The sequence below is a fragment of the Sorex fumeus genome, unplaced genomic scaffold (assembly GCF_029834395.1).
Source record: "Sorex fumeus unplaced genomic scaffold, SorFum_2.1 ptg000095l, whole genome shotgun sequence".
NCBI lineage: Eukaryota > Metazoa > Chordata > Mammalia > Eulipotyphla > Soricidae > Sorex > Sorex fumeus.
In genome coordinates, this window is record NW_026606152.1 from 5,513,457 (window position 1) to 5,536,850 (window position 23,394).

At 52.9% G+C, this 23,394-nt stretch overlaps 1 pseudogene; it reads right to left on the minus strand.

Annotated features, from left to right (window-relative positions):
* The window catches only part of LOC130040705 (cytokine-dependent hematopoietic cell linker-like), a 104,084-nt pseudogene extending 88,829 nt beyond the window's left edge, over positions 1–15,255 (minus strand).
* Positions 15,256–23,394: the final 8,139 nt, after the last annotated feature.

Sequence of the window (23,394 nt, forward strand, 5' to 3'; positions counted from 1 at the left end):
GCCTGTGTGTGAGAATGACATGGGCCTGCAGCTTAGGGGTGAAGTAGGGAAAGGGGCTCGGGAAATGGGACTTTTCTCCACCTCTGTCTCACAGGGGCGTTGTGAACCGCCAGCAGGCTCTAGTGCTTCCCACACTCAGCCTTGGTTTTCCGGGGTTCCGAAAGATAAAGGGAATTTAGGGCATGGAGCAGATCTCTCAGCGCGACGAGGACCAGGGCAGCTTCTCCTGGCCAGGGCAGCTCTGCACTGCAGACTCCGTCCCCTTGGATGGCAATCCTGGCTGCCCAGAGGGGCAGGGATAAATTCGCCCCAACTAATTTTCACCACCTCTGGGTAAGGGCTTACAATTTCTAAGAGTCTTAGAGCATGGATTGTAGTTGGGAGGAAGAGAAGAAAGAGGGAGAGAAGAACGGGAGGGAGAGACGAAAGAGCAAGAGACGGGGCTGGGTTAGACGCAGGCCTATACCGAGGATGAGCCAATCATGACTGTGGCCCACCTGCTGCCTCCATCTGGCCGTTTCAGGCCATCAGACCTTGGGAGGGCGTGTCCCTTGGGGAGCTCTCTGGTTACCCCATGGAGCAGGGCAAAGGATTGCAGGCAGGGTGAGTCCCTGGGCCTTTCACTTCTTTTTTCTTTGAAAACCAAAAAATCACCAGCCAAGTTGATTGCAGAGGCTATGGCAGGACACGCTCCTGGCTAGTCATATCAACAGATGTGGACAGACAAGTGACCAAGGGACACAGGCAGGCAGTGACCTTGCGTCCCATCTCAAGGTGGGACTCCCAACATCGAGTGAAAAGTCCTGATGCAGTTTTGTCCTGAAATTGGCAACAGCTACTGAAATTTTATTATTTTTGGGGGTGAGTGGGTGGGTGGAGGGCTTCAAACAGCCATTCTCAGAATACCTCCTAAATGGCCTGAATGGGACTATTTTTTATTAAAGTAAACCCCTCCTTGCTCTTGGCCCGCCAGAGCAGAAACCCAAAGAGGTGTTTTTGACTTTTGTAATTCCGAGATACACTACGTTTTCAGGATGATTGTGATTTTTTCCACCTACTAATAATTAGATGATTTAAAATACAGAGAGAGAGAGAGAGAGAGCGCCCCATAGGGGTGGGGGTTGCAGGAGGAAAACTGGGGTCACTGATGGTGGGAAACGTGCGTTGGTGAAGGGACGGGTGTTGGAACATTATATGACTGAAACCCAATCATGAACAACTTTGCAAATGTGTTTATCACTATGATTAAAAAATAAATAATATAAAATCCTGACCCGTGCCTTGGAGAACTGGTTGAACACCTTTCCCTGATGGTGAGACTGCCAAATTTTTACTTTGTGTCTGTCTGCCAATTCCTTGCACATCGGGCAAACCAAGCCCTACATTAACTGAGGTACTGCAATCTCCAGCTGGGCCAGCTGGGGGCATTGCATGTTTACTTATATCTGCCTTGACAAGTCAAGCTCTGAAATTCGTATTGAGAGCTCTTTTAAAAGTGAGGGGAGAAAAATCAACCTTCAAGACCACTTTCCTTAGAAAGCCAAAAAACCAAAACATAACAAGTTTTTCTGGGCAAATGCAATTTCTTGTCTTTTTAATTGAAACCGGTGCTAGGTATCTTTATCAAGGTTCTTGCTGTGAAGGGCGAGAAGGACCCACTTTCTAAATAGAGCTATCTTCCCTAGTTTTATTCTTTATTCAGTGGGAGACAAAAAAAAACCTGGCTTTATTTTATGGAAAAACATGGCAGTATTCTGTGTCTGGGCCTCGTGTCACGGATGGGTACGGACAGATTGTCTGCGTTTCAATATGAGGAATACGAGCCTGTCTTCCCCAGGCCTGGTCTAGGTGTTTCCAGAGATTGTTTCTATATACAAAAATATTGGCTACCGTAGAAAAATAATGAGACAGATATGCAGAAGAGAAAATCCACGATTATGTTCTGTGTAAACTCACACAAGATGGGGGGCACGGCACCCACACGGCGGCGGCTCTATCTCTCCCGCCACCCGCGTTCGGTAGTCTCACCCTTCTACCACCCCGGAGAGGTTGATGGCGATGGTCAGGCGGAGGAAGGAACGAGGGCCAGGCTGGTAGGTATTAGTCGTAGTTTATTCTGATTCTCTCCTCATCTCTCCTTCTGTCTCTCCTTCTCTCTCTCTGCTCCCATCTCTCTCTGTTTCTCCTCGTCTCTCCTGTCTCTGCTCCCATGCTACTTCATTCTCCTTCTCCATCCCCCTTCATCCTCCTCTTCCTTCTGATCCTCTCTGAACTTCTGCTTCTTCCTCCTGCCCCAGCCCGCTCCTACAGTATAGTTAAATTCTCTCTCCATGAGGAATTGGGGAAACAATTACACATAGGTGTGGTCACAATCAATAGGGGTGGAGATCAACAGGGGTAGAAATCTTAGCCTCAGGGAAGACCGCTCCTAGGACAGATCCTTCCTCAACAGGAGGACCCACCCTAGAGCAGAATCCCATGGGCGTGCCTCTCCTCTCCTTGTCCAACAAGCATACAAGAATATAAATCATTTTGTATGGATACAGTAAGAAATATCTTAAACTAACCACTATCAACACTTCATTTTTGTGGAAACGCTCTGCCTCCCCCTCTCTCTCACACGCACAAAAACTATGAAACATCTTGCCAAGCTTCATTTCTGATGGGTGGAAAGTGTTCTGTCATGGGGTGTCCCACTATAATCCCACGCTGAAAACTTGCAAGCAACTTAACAGTGTTTCAGAATGTTGTGGATGTTCTCCTGATGAGCTCTTTGTTCAGTCATCCTGTGAATCCTAAATTCTTTCAGTTCTCCAGCATTTAATAATTAGCATTAGAAGCAGCTAGGTGGGGCAGCGTAGCTAATGCAGAATGTTTTGGGCAGTGTCTAGATTCAAGAGCGCCTGGACAGGCCTGGGCAGCTGCACCCCCATGGGCTTCGTGCGGTTGTGGTGTGATTTCCGGTCCTTGCTGGTGCCTCGAGAACGTTCATCTAGAATACCCACCTCAGCTCTCTACCTTGTAGTGACAGGGATGAGCAAGGCTCAGGTGGAGGGCACGTGGGAAGTGACATCCCCAGGGATCAGCATCCCTGCTGAGGTGACCTGGAGCCCTCGGACTCACCTGTGGCAGCGCTTATATGAGGCCACGACCTAGGGCAGAAGAGAGAAGCGAGGTCAGTGCCAGCTGCTTGCCACTAACCTCCTCGAGGAAGGCCAGACTGGCAGGCGCAGCCCTGTCGCCCTGTGCGCCCGTTCCCGTGCACCTGAGTTGGTGGAGACCTGAAGGGAACTTGATCGTGTTGTTTGAGACTGAGGGAGAATAAGAGAAGGGGGGATCCAAGCAGGGAGAGGAAAGTGGGCAGGTGCACAGACACACTGTTGGTGAATGCACACGGGGAGGGCGCGTGCATGCGCTTAAAAATGGATAAAGGTAACATCAAGGAGCGTGTTGAATCCTGGTGTTAAAACATGCTGAAGCGTCCTCACAAACATATTTACCAGCTCTATGATTTTTAATTTCGTTTGCTCTGCCAGGACTCCTACCACGTGCACTCATGCTTGCATTTTTTAACCAAGCTGTTGAATATTTCCACGTAGAGACTCCACCAAATGAGTGGAGGGAGCTGGGTGGCCATCGCGTGCCCTGGGCCGTGTTCTGGGTGGTTGCCGAGTGTGAAGGATTCATTCATGCATGCTGCTGGACGGGAACTTCCTTCAGCTTAAATTTATTTGCACGTGCTTATATTTGTGGGGGTTCTCGTTTATTTATATTTTACTTGACACATTTAGAGGACTCAGGTGAATCATCTCGTGCAAAGCCTTTGGCGATGAAGTCGCTGCTTTGAAACTGCTTTGTCTCCTTGGTCCTGGAAGCCTTTTTTTTTTTGTCTCGCTTCCTTGGGACAGAGTGAGCTGCACCCAGGCTTCATTTTCCCTCCGATGGGAATTTCCCCTCCTATGGGAAGTGATCTGCCTAACCTGGTGCCTTTTCCAAGGTCTTTGCCTGGACCTTCATGTCCCGACAGGGACAGGTGCTGCTGGCAGAGCTGGGAGGCTTTTTGTGCTTCCACAGTGCCTGGTTCTCGAATTACACCTTCCTTCCAAGGCCCTGGAAGACATCACAGGAGCAATTAGCTAAGTCTCTCCACGCACACCCCGTGTAAATATTTATGCGGCCTAGGTGGCGGCTGGGACACCGGTCAAAGAATCCCTGAGCCCTGAGCTGCTGGTAACCAGCCGCCCTCTGAAAACTCCAGCCTAGAGTCCGATTCCTGGCTCGCCCCGATGTCTCCCGTTCCCCGAGGGGTAGCTGCTGTTGTCCAGAGTGGAAGGGCTGGGAGATGGGGCATTGACTCAGAGGGTCTCAGGTGGGTCCTGCCTGAGCGCCACACTGTCCTCCACCCCAACCCACGGCCTGTGCCTTGTCCCTTGGTCCCGGCCCAGGGAGGGGGACACTCACAGCATGGAGGACTCTGGCCCCCAGGACCATCATGGTGTTCTCCTGCATCCTTCCCGGCTGCCCTGATTCTGCAGAGACTCGCAGTCAGTGGGTTGTGCAGAGCTGATGGTGTGTGGTCAGAGATCTCAGCACCCATCAGCACAGGCCCCTTCCTGGTATCCCGTCTTTGAGGGAATGCCCAGAGACTCCAAGGCTGCCCAGGAGTCTCCCCTCCTCAGCAACGGCACAGAAGTCGTGTCCCAGACTGCAGGAGAAGCTGGACCTTGGGGGAAAGAGGCAGAAGCACCGGCCTGGCTGACGCATTAGCTGTTGCCTGGGAGTCTGAAGGCCAGGTGTGTTCTCTGGGGACCCTTGACCAACTGCAGCCTTTAAATTAGCACCCGACCTTCGGCTCACCTTGCCCTCACCTGCTTTTTAGCATCAGAACCTGGAAACGCCAGCAGGCCCCTTGGCGGGGAGGCCTCACCCATGCCTGCACTTCAGGCTCTTGAACTCAGGGTGGCGAGGAGTTTTGACACTTGGTAGCAAGAATCTCATGACTTTTGCTCGTGACTCAGCCTGCAGCAGAGCTGAGGGTGAGTCCTTGTCTCGCAGGCCGCACCAAGTCAGGGGCAGATCCAGACGGGTCAGCTTGGGCTCCTTACCCACCAGCTCCAGCTGCAGTGTGCTGAGGACTGAGGGGAGGGTCTGCAGTGGGCAGCTCTCTCTCACGGGGTCTGGCTGTCTGAAAGTGGCTTACACCTGCCCTCTGTGCCAGCAGGCCTGGGCCTGGACCTGTCACTCTGGGAATTTGCATCCTGGGGCTCTCCGTGCGTCAGTGCAAGCCAAGTGAATTAGTGGTGGAAACGCAGGGAATTATGTTGTTATTCCAGCTGAGGCCACAGAGGGGGACGAGAAGGGAAGGTGGCCTCTCCCGCCGGGCGCCTGAGAAGGAGAGGGGCTGGTTGGTGATAGTGTGCTGGGCCTACCCGAATGTCCAACTGGAGCGCGGTGCTTCTGCGCCCAGCGGCTGTGGGGATTTGAAAGGCTCCGCATGCAGCCTGACAGCCCTGGGTGATTAATTCGAGGGGCGGCTGCTGGCAAACCTCTGGGAGATCTCATGAGCCTCTCACTTTGCTTAAGCAAGAGCAAGCTGTCTCTTATCCGCCAGTGAGAGGCTTCCTGTCAACAGCACCAGGACGATCACACTGCCCTGTCCATCCTGACCAACCAGCCACAGCTGTACCACGCATGGCAGGGCGTGGCAGCTGCCCCCCTCATCCTCACTTTTTTTTTTTTAAATCGAATCACCGTGAGATAGTTACAAAGCTCTCATGATTGAGTTTCAGTCATACAATGATCGAACACCCATTCCTCCACTAGCGGACATTTCCCACCACCGATGTCTCCAGTATCCCTCCCGCCACCCCTTCCCAGTCCCTCCCCTTGCCTCTCTGACAGACAGCTTCTTTCTTAGTTTCTCTCTACTTCTGGGCATCACAGTTTGCGTTACAGACACCGAGAGGCCATCATGTTTGGTCCTTAGTCTACTTTCAGCACACATCTCCCATCCTGAGCGATCCCTTAACCATCATTGACTTAGTGATCCCTTCTCTATTCCAGCTGCCTTCTCCTCCAGCTCATGAGGCAGCCAAACTGTGGAGCAATCCTCCTGGCCCTTGTCTCTTGGGTGTTCGTCTCACACTATGTTATTTGATATTCCACAAATGAGTCATTCTTTGCTCTTCCTCCTTCTCCTGTTCCTGCTACTTCTCGGCCTCTTTTAAGATTGTGCAGTGTGTAAATGAAGAGGTTTGTGTGTGCGTGGGGTGGTGATGGGGGAGAGTCTGGAAAGCATCAGGTCTGTGGTTTTCAACATTTGAGGCTCGTTACAAATATATATATTTAATTTGTGAATTATTTCAAAATTTTAGTACTTCTTAAAAATTTAGTAGGTTTAATGATAAAAATTTTTTATAGGTCCCTCCCCCAATAAAAGCCCTTCTCCTTGGTCACCCACTCCTCTGTGGTCTGGGATGCATGCACCAACCCTCAGCCATGGGAACTGAGTGTGGATGAGTGTTATTCCTGTCTCCAGGAGATGGGGCCCCAGCCTGCCTCAGGGCCGACCTCCTGGCATGGAGACTCCTCCACACAGCCACCCATGAGGAGTTAGGGGCTTGTGTTCCCCACTGTTTCCCCAAACCCTTGCCACAAGTTCAGAGTAGGGCAACCTCCCCCTCCCCCAGGGAATGCTGGGATGATTTCACCCTACAGGCCCTCCTTCCAAAGCTCCAAGATGAAGAGACTCAGCGCTGCATATCCTGCTTAGCTCTGTCTCTGAGCTTATGAAAGTATTTTGGAATAAAATTCTTTATTTTTTTCGTCTTGTCTGATGATTATATTGCTATAATTTTGATCAAATGGCTATTTTTAAGCAGCACCGCACTGCTCTTTAATATAATCTTCATCAAAATGAGGGCCGATGGGTCAGTGGGTCAGTGTCTATGAGGCTCTGTGTCGGCTCTGGGTCCTCTGCCCTCTCTTGGGATGCCCTTAGCTAAGTCATTTCACCCAAAGCTCCCAACACTTTTTTTTTAGTAGACTTTAGTGGTCGTTATTTTGATTTTTTTAATCAAATCACTGTGAGATACAGCTACAAACTTTCATGATTACATTTCAGTCATACAATGATCGATCACCCAATCCTCCACCAGTGCATTTTCCACCATCAATATCTCTCCCACCTCCCCCACCCCATCCCACCCCCTACCTCTGTGGCAGGTACATTCCTTCTTACTCTCTCTCTCTACTTTTGGGTATTATGTTTTGCAATAAAGATACTAAGAGGCCATCACGTTTGGTCCTTAGTCCACTCTGAGCACACATCTCCCATCCTGAGTGATCCCTCCAACCATCCTTTACTTAGTGGACCTTCTCCATCACAACTACCTTTTCTCCCAGTAAGTGTACCTTACGGTGAATCAATTAAAAAAAAACCACCAACATGGAGCTGAAAGCAGACAAAGAACTGAACATGATGGCTTCTCAGTGTCTGTATTGCAAACCATAATGCCCCAGAGTAGAGAGAGAGAGTACGAGGAAATGTGCCTGTCATAGAGGCAGGGGGTGGGCTGGGTTAGGGATAGTGGGAGAGATACTGGGGACATTGGTGATGAGAAATGTACACTGGTGGAGGGATGGATGTTCAGTCATTGTATGATTGAAACTCAATCATGAAAGTTTTGTAACTGTATCTCATGGTGATTAAATAAAAAAATGAAAATGAGCTTCACTAGCCAAAAAAATTAAGACAAATTAATTTCAAAAACAGAACAACATGGAAATTCCATATGCTGCAACAGTAGCTTTCTCAGGCATTTCCCCAAAGGACATGAGGATACTAGTTTGAACACTAGCTTGAAAGGCTGTTTGCACTCCTGTGATCCAGCTGGCATTATTCACAGCAGCCGAAGCGTGGCGCCATCCTGAATGCTCGTCAGTGGATGGCTGGACAGAGACTGCGCCCACACACTTGATGGAAACTACTTTGCCCTTATCAAGGAAGGACTTATGTCCTTGGGACAAAAATTGTACGGATGTACAGTGACTGTGCCAAGTGCCCTGATTATCAATCAGTCAATGAGAGAGGGACCACCCAGGAGTGGGACAAACAGGGGAGATACTCTGGTCCCACACGCAGCATGTCCCCAGGGCTCAGCAGTGCCATCTGCATGCACTCTTACCACACATGCCCCCAGAGCACGCTCTGTGGGTTCAGCAGGTGCCCTCCCAAGAGCTCCTCCTGGCTCACGTGCGTGACTGTTGAGACAGGTGCAGTTCACAGCATGGAATCAGTGGGAGCTCATGTTTTATAACGGAGTTCCTGCCTTTGTTACAGGAATCCTTGATCTGTTTCAAAAATTTCCTCTTTCCAGGGCTGGCAAGATAGTACAGTGGGTAGGGCGCCCACCTAGCATGTGGCTCACCTAGGTTCGATCCCTGGCATCCCACAGGGCCCCCCGAGCACTGCAGAGCTGTGAGGAACCCAAGAGCATAGACGGCGTGGGCCCCAAACAAACCCAAGAAGAATTTCCTCTTTCCGGTTTTATTTTCACAAAAGAGATATTTTGGGGTGTGCAATAAAAAGATTTGATATTTTGGGAACATCTGATATGACTTGGAGCTGTAAGAAGCTTGGACAGGAAGTGAGCACTTCTCTACGATTCCTCTGTCACCTCCCCTGGGTCTCTTTCTCCTCCTCCTCCGTCCCTGCCGTCTTTCTGCTCCAATAAAAGGCTCAGAACCAATCCAAGCAGCTGATCACGATTCCTTTCTCATTTAAGTTTCCTGTTGTTCAAGCTTGCTTGTGTTTTAATTCCCTCAACTGGATGCTAAGCTCTTTGGAGACCGAAAGCTGGAATTCCTCTCAGATAGAAACACCCAGATCCCTGCCACATAGCATATTGAACAACAGAGATGGGATCATTTGGCATCTTGGTGGGCCCTAGGGTGGACACAAGGATGGGCAGGTTGCTCTGCTACCAGCCGGGCTGGACTAGTGCTCCAGGGGGCAGATCACTCCAGAACCCTCAGCCTCTCCCCTCTCTCGGACCCTCCCCTGCTTCTCCCATCTTCTCCCCATCCCTCTGCCCTCTCACTGAGCATGGCTAGCACTTCTTCCCTCATCTTCCCACGCATCCAGACTGGCAGAGTCTTCTCATGGACCCCGACTTTCTCCTTTTGCTGCACATCTCCTTGTGCCTTGGCAGCGCCAACTGAGCGTCTTTGGGTGGGAGCTCAGGGCTCATGCAGGGAGTTGGGGGGGTCTGCTTCTGAAGCCCTTGCAGCCCTTTAGCTCTCAACAGCGTCTGACACTCGATGGGTGCCCATGTACACTAGGCTCCCCAGAAGCTGAAGAGAGGGACAGGGGGGCGGCGGGGGTGCACAGGTGCATAGCAGCGAAAGCAGACATGTGACACGACCTGGGTGGTGTCTGAGGGCCAGATGCTTGTCTGGCAGGGGGTCTACTGGTGCTGGGAAGAGTCGCTGGTGCCCAAAGGACAGGAACTGGGGGAAGGGGCCCTGAGGAAACCCCCATCCTCTGCTCCCCACCTGAGCATCACTGCAGGTGTCAGTGGGGAGGGTGAGAGCCAACGAGGCTGTAGACTGGGAAGGGCCTTCAGAGCAGAAGCCTACTGCCTTTCCCTTCTGGGCAGGGAAGCCCCCTTCTTCCACACCTCCTCCCTGGGCTCTCCTTTCCCTCCCACACTGGACAATTTCTGATCATTAAACGTGTGTGTTGGTTGGAAACAGGCCTCAAATGCTATGGGAGAAGGCAGTGGGGACAGAGAAGGGACCACCATGACAAAGATAATTGGGAATGATCACTCTGGATCAGAACTGCGTGCAGAGAACAGGTAAAGGAACAAACAGGATAACCTCTCAGTACCTGTATTGCAAACATAATGACCCAAAGGGGGGAGAGGGGAGAGACAGAGTCAGAGAGAGACAATGAGAGAGAGGGAGGGAAGGAGTGAGAGAGGGAGGGAGAGAGACACACACAGAAACAGAGAGACAGAGAGAGAGTCTGCCATAGACATTGGCTGAGGGGAGGGTGTGCCTGGAGGGAAACTGGGGTCATTGGTGGTGGGAAATGTACACTGGTGCAAAGATGGGTGTTGGAACACTGTATACTGAAACCTGACCACAATCAGCTTTGTAACTGCATCTAATGGTGACTCAATAAAAATAGAAAACAAACAAGCAAACCTCCAAATCATGTGTGTGTGTGTGTGTATCTGCGTCTCTCTGTGTGTGTCTGTTTGTGTGTGTGTCTGTGTGGGTAGGGGTGCTTTTCCCACAATGAGCAACTCTGCGCTGGCCACTGGACTTGGTTTTGAGTCTGTCTCCTGGGAGAGAGTCTAAGCCCCTTTCACATGCCCAGGTTTACAAGCCCGGCCCTTTCCCCTTCCTGTGTCACCTGCTTCAGATGGAAGGCCTGGGGCGGTGAGCGGGAGCCTCTGTCCTGGCAGCTGGGGAGCCCTGTGCCTGGTGCCCTGTTGCCTCCCTTTGCCCTCTGCCCCACCCCATGGTCTCCTTTTGTGAACACTTCCTTGTGGCCCTGACCCAGATGCACTGCTCGACTGCCCCTTCCCTCTCTGCAGCAGGGCACACGGCCAAGGTTTCCCAGTGTCTCATCTGGTGTGGCCTGTCCCATGGGGCCAGACCCCAGGCAGGAACCCTCTTGGGACCTCAGCGGAACAAGCGAGATTCCAGCTACTCCGCTGCCCGGGTAATATCATGGTTAAGAAATTTGGTGTGAGGGGCTGTGGGTGGGGGGACCTCTTTCTTGTTTTCCGAACTCGACACTGGTTTGAATGGGAAGGTGAGAGTCAGCTCATGACAGCGCCACCAAGGAGGGGAATGGCAAGTTCCCAGGAGTGTCTGGGCATGCCTGGACTCTGCACCCTCTGACCTCCCAAGAGTGGACATGGCCTGAGCCTCCACCTTGCTTCCTGAGTGTCCCAGGATCCGCTGCTCACTTCCGCCTGGCCCTGTGTACTCAGATCTGTCCCATGTTTTGCTGTTTCTCCTTCCCCTGAGATCAAGTGCCTAGCGGGCAAGGCTGTGTCCGCCCCCTCCTCCTTGATTTCTCACTTCTAAGGTGAGAAGGGCACCATCCGCTGTGCCTTCTGTCCTCTTCTCTGACCTTCTCCAGTTTCCGTCGCCACCCATTCCACTCGCTGGGACATATTAGGAGGCTCTGAGTAAGTGCCGAAAGCTCGCTCTCCAATTAGGGCTTGAAGCTGAGGTTCCCAAACTTGAATAAGCCAGAGTTCCTGGGGGACCCGCCAGCCCCCAGGCTCAGCATTTGGGTTTCAGACTCCAGAGGGAGAGGCCTGAGAATCTGTATTTCTGGGATGCTTCCGCCTGGTGTTGCGAGCTCAGGGCCCCATTCAAAGCACCCTGCTCCACGGCTTGGTTATTAGAAATGAAGATGTCCCTCCCTGGACAGTCAGGCACACGGCCCTTCTGCATGGTGGACAGTCTTGCCTCCATCCTCCCAGAGACTCAAGAGTAAGATATACACGTCCCAAGTCCGGCTGGAAGAGGAGTGTGTTGGGGCCCTGCAGAACCCCGTGAGCCCTGGACTGGAAGCTCGATTCAGAATGCAAATGTAGCTGGGGCCCTGAGCACCACTCTAGCTGGGGTATAAACACCCTGTCTCTCTCGGGCATCCCTATAGTGTCACTGAGCCCTTCAGTGCCAAGGCTCCTCGAACTGTCTGGTGCATGGCAGGTGTCTGAGCTTGGCAGGACAATACTAATCAGTACGTTTCTGTGTCTGTGCACACAAGGGAGAAGATAAATGGGCCCTGGAGACTGAATCAGCCCAGGAAGCCCACACACTGCTCTAAGGCAGAAAGGCAAGGACACCAAGGGAACGCTGTGGTTCTTCCTGTCTCTCCCCCATCTCTCTCTTTCCTCAGTAATTCCTTCACATGCACTTGCTGTAGTGTGTGTGGGACGTCACACCATCATTTGGTCCTGTGGACACTGCCAAATGGCCACCAGGCTTACACTTGATGCGCAGGGCCAAGCTCGGGGCCCCATGTCTGTAAAGTGGCTAGCTGCTCCGCGTTGGACCTTCTCTGGGCCAGGAGCCTGATGTTTCTTGGACGGTCTCGAGGGATTTGATTTGGGTGGGGCCCCAGCATTCGGCTTCTTATTTCTCTCATGCTTCCTGAGGTCTGGTCATGCCCAAGTTTGGTGGTGGTTGAAAGCAGACAGTTCTTGGTGGGAGAATCAGTGGCTTTGTCTCCGGGGGGATGGTGATGGTGAGGTAACCCCTTGGTGTTGCTCTTTATAGCTATGTCTGCTGCTATTGCCTCAGCCCGGGAAGCTCTGCAGGCCGGAGGCTGTTTAACCTCTTCATTCATCCCAAATCCTTCTCTCTCACACGGAGCGCGGTCCTCAGCCCTGTGTCCTCTAACCCTGTCTGTTGGCAGCACCTTCCTGACCTTCCCCCGATCACACACAGGCAGATCACTGATTTGTGTGGAAAAATGAATAATCCATTCAATAGTTACTAAGGGAAGATAGTAGACCCAGAGATGCAGTTTTCAGACATTTTTATTTGATTTATATGTTTCAAATATTAACACATTCACATACTACTTTCATTATAAAATATGCAGTAATAGAGATTTGTATGTATATGGGATTAAAAAATTTGGATTTATAAATGGTTCAAAACAGGTGGCAGAAATATCATCTGTTGCTCTTTTTAATTTATCTTGAGCATGCTATGACACATCCCGAAATAATTTGCTTTGGAAAAAAATCATGCATGTTCTCTCTCTTCTTTTCCAAATGTAACTGTAAGTATTACTTTGATGTATGTAACTGCTTCAGCCATCTCCACTGGAAGGAAATCCCGCAACCCTTCCATCTCCGATCTCTTGCTATTGTCAAGAAATAAGAAAAATGGCCTGAAAATGCATTATTCAGATGTATTTAATGTAAACATTAAAGAGGTCTGAGAACAGACACAAAGTTTCTTTTGCTTTCATGTGGGCTTGAAAATATTTCAAGCATTTTGCTTTACAGGCATTCATTCACTCTGTTTAGGAAAAATACGTCTTCGAACAAATCTTCAGAGTCTGGAAATGCCTCAGGTGCCAGTTGAGTAGGTATGAGCCAACACTTGGTAGCCCAGTTGTGTTAAACTCGCCTACAGGTCTGCTGGCTGCTGAGGCTGCCGGGGTGGGCCTTCTGGTGGGATGCAGGGGCCACTCAGTCCCTCTGGGCCCGGGATTTGGCCACGACCAGCTGGACCGCCTTCAGGACCAGGTTTTCATTCCTCTTAGAATCAAGATAGCTCTGCTTTGAGCATCCCAGAGTGGCTTGGAGGCGTGACTCTGACCTCTTCCCTTGTCTGTGTGAGAGGTTGGATTGCTTGGGAGATGCTTTTCTGGGTTGAGGGTCCGAGGCAAAAAACCACCTGGGCTCAAGTCTTTGTCTAGTCTCCTTGCTGGGTAGACCCTGGTGCACCCAGGCCTGATCCTCAGGGCCTGCCACCAGACCCAGCTACTGGCACACGCTTGTCCCTCGGGCACTGCCTTCCCGATGACTGAGAGAACTGGTGGTGGCAGTAGCCACCCGGGGCTTTGCCAGTGCCCCCTCATCACACACACCTGAGGGTTCAATCCACTCAATCTCTTTTCCTTCTGAACTTGGGGCTCTGTGTGACAGCTAAAAGCACCCCCAGCAGTGCGATTCAACACTGTACATGTGCGTATGTGCATATACATGCTCTCATAGATGCGTGTGTGTGTGTGTGTGTGTGTGTGTGTGTGTGTGAGTTGATGTGCCACAGGAGGAAACATTTCGCTCCTCTCCGAATAAACAAGCAAATATTCTGACCTATTTTTCGGCAGACTGAAGTTCTGGAATTTCAAATCACTGGATCCTTCTTTTGTTGTCCTTCTATTGCCCCTGGGGATAAAAGAAAATAGGTTACAGTCAGGAAATAGCAAGAAGCTAGGGGAAAAAGTAATTAAGTGCATTCATTCATAGAAACAACCGCTCAGTCAGATTTAAGTAATTAATGTCTCACACATAATTCTAAATCTCTCTTTGCATTTCCATTGGGGTTAAAAAAATCTTTTTAGAGTAACCCAATTAATTTTTTAAAATGTCAGCTTTATTTCACAGGGGTGGGTATATGGGGATGGTCGGGAGAGTCAGGCTTGGGTGAGGCTCTGGCTACTCTCCCCTGCCGGCGGGGTTACCCCAGCACGTGCATGCTTTAACCTCAATTTCCTTTGACTTCATCCCTCCACCACATGCAGGAGAGTGACTGTGAGCTAGGGAACGTTCCAGATGCTTCCTAGGGACACTGAACTGGATCTCCAAGGAACCAACATTACCCAGCCTAGGAGACGAGAGGGTCTCACAATTGGAGCTCAAGATTTAGGGAGCGACCTAGTGTTTCTAGGAAGAGTGATTTAAATGGAGACTCCATTTAAATGGGGAACCATGTCTCTTACTCATTTACAAGTCTTGGGGAGCAAATAATTCTTTTAGGATGCAGGAATTAGGTGGCCTTTCTGTCCTCTGCCCATGCCCCCATGTGAGCTCCGGGGGCTGCAGTGGCTCCCAGGCTCTCCCACCTCAGCGTCCTCAGCATTTCTCACTGGGCCATTGGGCTTTGGACTTGCTCTTCCGCCTACCCTCAGGACTGGTTCTTCTCTCTCAAAAGTACGTGAGTTCTGCACGGAGGCCTGTTTTCTCAGTATCCTTCTGCTGTCCTATTTCATTTCCTGCCCTGGCTTTGCATCCACTTGGCTTGAGGGACGCCCCCTCTGTGGTCCTGCCCTGGCCCGCTGGGGTGAGTTCATGTCCTGGCACTAGGGACCCAGAAAGGGGCTGGAGCGATAGCACAGTGGGTAGGGCGTTTGCCTTGCACCCGGCCAACCCGGGTTTGATCCCCTGAGCACCTCCAGGAGTAACTCCTGAGTGCAGAGCCAGGAGTTACCCCTGTGTATCACCAGGTGTGACCTGAAAAAAAAAAAAAGCTAAATAAATAAACTGCATTTTTTTTTAAAAAAAAAGGATCCAGAAAGTGCCCAGTGATGCTCAGACAGATGTCACTGGGATGGCTAGCATGCTGGACTAGATTTTTCTCACGGTGCGCATTAGCCATCTGAAAAGATGGTGGAGGAGTGCACGGCAGAGTTTGCCTTTGAGGTCATTTCACTATCATATCACTTACTCTCAGCGCTTCTTTGTCCGAAGTCAAGAGTTCCATGCTGGCTTCTAAGTCCCTGATGGGAACATCTACCTTCTTGGGGCCTTTCTCGTGGTTCCTGCTCCCGCCCACAGGCCTGTTACCTGGGAGGGCCGGGCTCCAGCACTCCCTTCCTTCCCTGCCTCACCCCCACCTCGAGAGTCTTACAGCACAAGGTTTCCCATCCACAGGGATGCTCCTGGGCCTCCTCAGCTCCCAGAAGCCACGCACAGCATGGACACTGCTCTGCAGTGCTCAGGGGTCTCTTGTGAAGTGCTCAGGGGTCTCTGTGCAGTGTTCAGGAGTCTCTCTGTGAAGTGCTCAGGGGTCTCTTGTGCAGTGCTCAGGGGCCTCTGTGTACAGTGCTCAGGGGTCTGTGTGCAGTGCTCAAGGCTCTCTGTGTGCTGTGCTCAGGGGTCTCTGTGTGCAGTGCTCAGGGATCTCTTGTGCAGTGCTCAGGGGCCTCTGTGTACAGTGCTCAGGGGTCTGTGTGCAGTGCTCAAGGGTCTCTGTGTGCTGTGCTCAGGGCTCTCTGTGTGCAGTGCTCAGGGCTCTCTGTGCGGTGCTCAGGGGTCTGTGTGTACAGTGCTCAGGGCTCTCTGTGTGCTGTGCTCAGGGGTCTCTGTGTGCAGTGCTCAGGGCTCTCTCTGTGCAGTGCTCAGGGGGCCTCTGTGTACAGTGCTCAGGGGTCTGTGTGCAGTACTCAAGGGTCTCTGTGTGCTGTGTTCAGGGGTCTCTGTGTGCGGTGCTCAGGGGTCTGTGTGCAGTGCTCAGGGGTCTGTGTGCAGTGCTCAGGGCTCTCTGTGCGGCGCTCAGGGGTCTGTGTGCAGTGCTCAGGGGTCTGTGTGCAGTGCTCAAGGCTCTCTGTGTGCTGTGCTCAGGGGTCTCTGTGTGCAGTGCTCAGGGCTCTCTGTGTGGCGCTCAGGGGTCTCTGTGTGCTGTGCTCAGGGGTCTGTGTGCAGTGCTCAGGGGTCTCTGTGTGCAGTGCTCAGGGGTCTGTGTGCAGTGCTCAGGGGTCTCTGTGTGCAGTGCTCAGGGGTCTGTGTGCAGTGCTCAGGGGTCTCTGTGTGCGGTGCTCAGGGGTCTGTGTGCAGTGCTCAAGGCTCTCTGTGTGCTGTGCTCAGGGGTCTCTGTGTGCGGTGCTCAAGGCTCTCTGTGTGCTGTGCTCAGGGGTCTCTGTGTGCTGTGCTCAGGGGTCTGTGTGCAGTGCTCAGGGGTCTCTGTGTGCAGTGCTCAGGGGTCTGTGTGCAGTGCTCAAGGGTCTGTGTGTACAGTGCTCAGGGCTCTCTGTGTGCTGTGCTCAGGGGTCTCTGTGTGCTGTGCTCAGGGGTCTCTGTGTGCAGTGCTCAGGGCTCTCTGTGTGGCGCTCAGGGGTCTCTGTGTGCTGTGCTCAGGGGTCTGTGTGCAGTGCTCAGGGGTCTCTGTGTGCAGTGCTCAGGGGTCTGTGTGCAGTGCTCAGGGGTCTCTGTGTGCAGTGCTCAGGGGTCTGTGTGCAGTGCTCAGGGGCCTCTGTGTGCAGTGCTCAGGGGTCTCTGTGTGCGGTGCTCAGGGGTCTGTGTGCAGTGCTCAAGGCTCTCTGTGTGCTGTGCTCAGGGGTCTCTGTGTGCGGTGCTCAAGGCTCTCTGTGTGCTGTGCTCAGGGGTCTCTGTGTGCTGTGCTCAGGGGTCTGTGTGCAGTGCTCAGGGGTCTCTGTGTGCAGTGCTCAGGGGTCTGTGTGCAGTGCTCAGGGGTCTCTGTGTGCAGTGCTCAGGGGTCTGTGTGCAGTGCTCAGGAATCTTGTGCAGTGCTCAGGGGCCTCTGTGTGCAGTGCTCAGGGGTCTCTGTGTGCGGTGCTCAGGGGTCTCTTGTGCAGTGCTCAGGGGCCTCTGTGTACAGTGCTCAGGGGTCTGTGTGCAGTGCTCAAGGGTCTCTGTGTGCTGTGCTCAGGGCTCTCTGTGTGCAGTGCTCAGGGCTCTCTGTGCGGTGCTCAGGGGTCTGTGTGTACAGTGCTCAGGGCTCTCTGTGTGCTGTGCTCAGGGGTCTCTGTGTGCAGTGCTCAGGGCTCTCTCTGTGCAGTGCTCAGGGGGCCTCTGTGTACAGTGCTCAGGGGTCTGTGTGCAGTGCTCAAGGGTCTCTGTGTGCTGTGCTCAGGGCTCTCTGTGTGCAGTGCTCAGGGCTCTCTGTGCGGTGCTCAGGGGTCTGTGTGTACAGTGCTCAGGGCTCTCTGTGTGCTGTGCTCAGGGGTCTCTGTGTGCAGTGCTCAGGGCTCTCTCTGTGCAGTGCTCAGGGGGCCTCTGTGTGCTGTGCTCAGGGGTCTCTGTGTGCAGTGCTCAGGGCTCTCTCTGTGCAGTGCTCAGGGGGCCTCTGTGTACAGTGCTCAGGGGTCTGTGTGCAGTGCTCAAGGGTCTCTGTGTGCTGTGTTCAGGGGTCTCTGTGTGCGGTGCTCAGGGGTCTGTGTGCAGTGCTCAGGGCTCTCTGTGTGGCGCTCAGGGGTCTCTGTGTGCTGTGCTCAGGGGTCTGTGTGCAGTGCTCAGGGGTCTGTGTGCAGTGCTCAAGGCTCTCTGTGTGCTGTGCTCAGGGGTCTCTGTGTGCAGTGCTCAGGGCTCTCTGTGTGGCGCTCAGGGGTCTCTGTGTGCTGTGCTCAGGGGTCTGTGTGCAGTGCTCAGGGGTCTCTGTGTGCAGTGCTCAGGGGTCTGTGTGCAGTGCTCAGGGGTCTCTGTGTGCAGTGCTCAGGGGTCTGTGTGCAGTGCTCAGGAATCTTGTGCAGTGCTCAGGGGTCTCTGTGTGCAGTGCTCAGGGGTCTCTGTGTGCGGTGCTCAGGGGTCTGTGTGCAGTGCTCAAGGCTCTCTGTGTGCTGTGCTCAGGGGTCTCTGTGTGCGGTGCTCAGGGGTCTGAGTGCAGTGCTCAGGGGTCTGTGTGCAGTGCTCAGGGGTCTCTCTGTGCAGTGCTCAGGAATCTCTCTGTGCAGTGCTCAGGGGCCTCTGTGTGCAGTGCTCAGGGCTCTCTGTGCGGCGCTCAGGGGTCTGTGTGCAGTGCTCAGGGGTCTGTGTGCAGTGCTCAGGAGTCTCTCTGTGCAGTGCTCAGGGCTCTCTGTGTGCTCTGCTCAGGGGTCTGTGTGCGGTGCTCAGGGGCCTGTGTGCGGTGCTCAGGGGTCTCTGTGTGCAGTGCTCAGGGGTCTGTGTGCGGCGCTCAGGGCTCTCTGTGTGCTGTGCTCAGGAGTCTCTGTGTGCGGTGCTCAGGGGTCTGAGTGCAGTGCTCAGGGGTCTGTGTGCGGTGCTCAGGGGTCTGTGTGCAGTGCTCAGGGGTCTGTGTGCAGTGCTCAGGGCTCTCTGTGTGCTGTGCTCAGGGCTCTCTGTGTGCGGTGCTCAGGGGTCTGAGTGCAGTGCTCAGGGGTCTGTGTGTGGTGCTCAGGGGTCTGTGTGCGGTGCTCAGGGGTCTCTGTGTGCAGTGCTCAGTGGTTTGTGTGCAGTGCTCAGGAGTCTCTCTGTGCAGTGCTCAGGGATCTCTTGTGCAGTGCTCAGGGGTCTCTGTGTGCTGTGCTCAGGGGTCTCTGTGTACGGTGCTCAGGGGTCTGTGTGCAGTGCTCAGGGGTCTGTGTGTAGTGCTCAGGAGTCTCTCTGTGCAGTGCTCAGGGGTCTCTGTGTGCAGTGCTCAGGGGTCTGTGTGTAGTGCTCAGGAGTCTCTCTGTGCAGTGCTCAGGAATCTCTTGTGCAGTGCTCAGGGGCCTCTGTGTGCAGTGCTCAGGGCTCTCTGTGCGGCGCTCAGGGGTCTGTGTGCAGTGCTCAGGGGTCTGTGTGCAGTGCTCAGGGCTCTCTGTGCGGCGCTCAGGGGTCTGTGTGCGGTGCTCAGGGGTCTGTGTGCGGTGCTCAGGGGTCTCTGTGTGCAGTGATCAGGGGTCTGTGTGCAGTGCTCAGGAGTCTCTCTGTGCAGTGCTCAGGGGCCTCTGTGTGCAGTGCTCAGGTCTCTCTGTGTGCGGTGCTCAGGGGTCTGTGTGCAGAGCTCAGGGCCTCCCAGGGGTCTGTGTGCAGGATCCTCGGGCGTCAGTCCCTCACTGTTTTCCTGCCCTCGCCCTGCTCCTGACGCTCCTTTGCCGGGAGTAAGTGAAGCTGCCCGCTGCATCGCTCTCTTCGCCCTTTCTCCCAGGGCCTGGCTGCTGGCTCGTCATTCCACGGACACTTGGCCAGCTCCGCACACAGCACCAGCTGCACTCCATTGTCCCGCGTTTCCCACAGGCAGTCTCTGAAGCCAGGCTAGGCCCTTGTCTCTCCCAGCACTTCCTGCACCTTACCCTCAGTCTCCCGGGCTCTGACTCTGGGCTTCCCTCCCTTCAGCAGGCCACGGGCTTGCCTGCCCAGCCCCTTCCATGGCCTCCAGCAGGTCAGAGCAGGCCACGGCACTCCCCGCTCTCCTCCCTTCGCTCAAGCAGTCTTTCTGCTCAAACCCCACAGAGAAACAGTCTCAGTCCAGACTGCAAGTCCAGGCCATGGCTGGCTGCTTCCTGCAATCACTAGATGCAGGAGGGAGGAGGGCCTCTGTAGGAACTGCCTCTCACTCCTTCCCTCAGCTCCCTTGAGGAACAGCACCCTGGGCCTCGGAACCCGTGGAAGGAGGATGGCCCAGACGCTTCAGGGTCCCCTGGAGCCCGGCATCCAGACACAATTCTCAGCGTCAGCTCAGGCCTGACCTGCCACCACGCCTTCTCCGCAGCAGGCGTCGTCACTCACTTGAACCGGGTGTTCACGAGAATTCCTTCTCTCTTCCACGTCCTGCACCCTTCTTTTTCTCTTAGTCTCTGGGACTTTTTCTTTTAAATCCCTGAGCATATTTCCCTGTTTTACCGTTGACCAATTCTTCTCTGATTTTTGATTCTGTTTCCTCGGTTTGTTGGCGCGGTCCCAGCAGGCCCAGGGCCCGCTGCCATCCGTGGCTTTTTTCCCCCTCCTATTACATCTCCTGCATCTCGTCTCCTCCCTCTTGGCTTCCTGCTGCCTCTCTGATCTTGACCTCCTCCCAGTTTTCTGCTCCCCTAACAGACGTCTTCTTTCCCAGTAACCCTCATGTGTGTGGGGGGAGGGGGGAGGGAGGGTTGCAGATGCCCCGTTCCTCTGTGAAGCTGTTTCCTGGGGTGGGCACAGCCCTGTCCTCAGCCCTGTCACTCCCATCCCAACCTTGAAGACACTTGAATCCTCCTCTCTGCGCTGACAGGTGTTCACTGGCTCTGCTCTGCCACAGGAACCACCTCCTCATGTAACTCTTGACAGACCAGGGTCAGAATCAAGGAGTAGAACCTGGTGCCCTCAAGTGAATATTTATTGAGCAATTGCTATGAGCATGGTAGGGGATGAGGCCTGGGGGTGCAAGACGCCCAACTGCATGACACAGAAGATCACAGCCCGAGACAGTGAGCACCGAGCTTATCTCTCCTCTTTCTCTGCCACTTCTTACCTCACTTTACTCCCAATTTGAAATAATCTTTTTTGGGGGGGTCACATCTTATGCTTTGCAGGGGCTATTCCTGCCTCTCTGTCCAGGCAGCTCTTGGTGGTACCTTGAGGGCATATGCAGTGATGGGAGCTGAATTGGGGTGCCCCCACTGAAGGCAAACACCTTAGCCCTTGTGCTCCGTCTCTGGCGCCTCTACTCTGCATTTGGGGTCAGCTAGGATGTGGTGGCTGCTGGTGCAGACGGGAAATCTGGACCCTTTCCTTGAGCGTTCTACCCCACAGGGGGGCTGAGAATGTGGGTTCCTGGAAAGAGAGAGAGAACCTGCTCCGCTGGTTCATGTTGCATGAGGGATTCCCGGAGCCAGAGGGTGGCTTCACCTGCCAGGGTCAGTCAGTGCCATTGATGGAGACGTTTCCAGCACAACTTCTGTGTGTCTCTTAGGGACATTTTCTCTCTCTCTCTCTCTCTCTCTCTCTCTCTCTCTCTCTCTCCTTTCTTTCTTTCTTTCTTTCTTTCTCTCTCTTTCTTTTGTTCTTCCTCTTTCTTTTCTCTCTTTCTTTTGTTATTTCTTTCTCTCTCCCTTCCTTCCTTCCTTCCTTCCTTCCTTCCTTCTTTCCTTCCTTCCTTCCTTCCTTCCTTCCTTCCTTCCTCTCTCTTTCTTTTCTCTCTTTCTTTTGTTTTCTTTCTTTCTTTCTTTCTTTCTTTCTTTCTTTCTTTCTTTCTTTCTTTTGTGTTTGTTTCATTTTTGCTTTGGTCCGCACCTGTGATGCTCAGGGCTTACTCCTGGCTCTACCCTCAGGATCACTCCTTATGGTCTTGGGATACCATATGAGGACCTGGGAATCAAGCTGAGTTGACTGCATGCCAGGCGGGAGCCCTACCCACTGTACTATTGCTCGGCCCCTTCTTTCTTTTGCTTTTTAATTTTCTTGGGTGGAGAAGATATGACAAAAGGAAGAACATCTAAGCTAAACCCTTCTTTCTGGATTCATTTCTGTTTAACTTTCAGTTCAGCAAAAGGGAACATGTAGGCCAAGTCAAGGCGGAGCCTCACAGCTCGCATTTCCATGACGCTTCCATAGAGCTTCCGTGGAGCTTCCTGCAGACTGTCCACGCGGTAATGCACAGACTGTGGACACTGCACGTGACTGTACAGGCCTGCAGAGGCACCTTTGGGAGGAGTCACTGGGAGACAGTCACGCCTGGAAGATCCGGCATGTGTGACAGAATCATGCCAAGGAAGCAGCATGCAACTTTCTAAAAACCATCACAAGGAAAGTTTGCCTCGTGATTATTCCCCCTGGGTTATTCCTGCTGACATGGAAGCAGGGAGAGACCTTTTAAGGCGCAACAGGAGCTGGGGTTGGAGTGTGGGAACACACAGTTGGGGAGAGGTGGGCTGAAGTGGGGGGGGGGTCTCCTGTCTCTGAACAATAACTGACTTGAGGGCATCTCCCAGTGTACATCTCCAAGGTCCACCTACAAAATCAGTCCCTTTTAAACATCGTTTTCCCTGGAAACCACCAAAAGAACCAATTCTCCTCCGTTTCCCCTTACCCCCGTTTATCTAAAGACTCCACATTGTTTATAATGGTCAGTGAGAAGTTTTCTGTCCTTAGGGGGCACAGACCAAGAGGGGCTGAAGATTCCAGGTGCCCCCCCAACAGCTGGAGAATTCAAGGACAACTTGTACCCGTGTCCCTGATTCCTCCTCAGCTCAGCCCCACGGGCACTTGCACCCAGCCCCTCATTCCTCCAGTTCTAAAGTCAGGATCCAGAATAGTTGAGCCCCAAAGTTCTTCTGACTCAAACTTCAGTGGTTTTCAGGATTATATTTCCTCCCCAGCAGCTATCTGGGGGAGATATCTGCATATTCTGGGGTCACCTGGCTAGTTTAGGGGTTTTGTTTTGCGTCTAGACATGTCAGGTTCTTAGTGACTCAGATCATGAAAAACGTTAGAAATAAACCAGAGGCTCTGAGTGTGATGCTCACCTCCCAGAAATCAGAGTTGAACCTCTTCTTTTCTGGGGTCTGCAGCTACTGCTACCATCTTGTGGCCCTTGGGACCCCCTTCCTGACTCCCGTGAGGTGCCCATTTCTTCCTTTCCAGAAGGCAGAACACCAGGGCACACCAGGGTTTGGGGACCAACCAAGTGACCCTGTCTGGATCTCTGCTCTGGCAGACATGCAAGAGCCATGTCTGGTGGGTTGCTCTGCGTCACTGCTCCCCTCGGCTCCAGCTCAGGAACAGATTATGCTTCTAGAACTGTCCCTGCAGGTAAGTGAGCATCCATGGGTCCTGACACTGTAGTTCAGCTGGACGATCCCCCGTGATCTCCAAAAGCACTCACTGGAGCCTCCTCACGCTAAATTAGATTTCAGTGGAGTCATCACATGTTGGGAAAAACACCTCAGATTTTGTCAACTCTGTGGTTCTCATGCTGGCTGGGATCCTGGAGCCGCAGCCAGTGAAGGGAGACAGATGGTCTCTCTGGGTATAGTGGTGTGGTGGAGTGGCCTTTCGTGGAAAAGCAATGGCATACTATCAGCTCCCTCCCTGCTCAGGCTTCTTGGCTCCTCTCCAGAGCATCAGACCTCACTCATGGTTATGGAGTGAGGTCCATTTTTGCTGGAGTCACAGCACATGGGGTGGGCTGGAGGGTAACAGGAAAAGAAAGGGTGAAGGAATAAAAGGTAAAGGTAAGGTAAAGGCCCTCCCGTTGATCATCGATTTG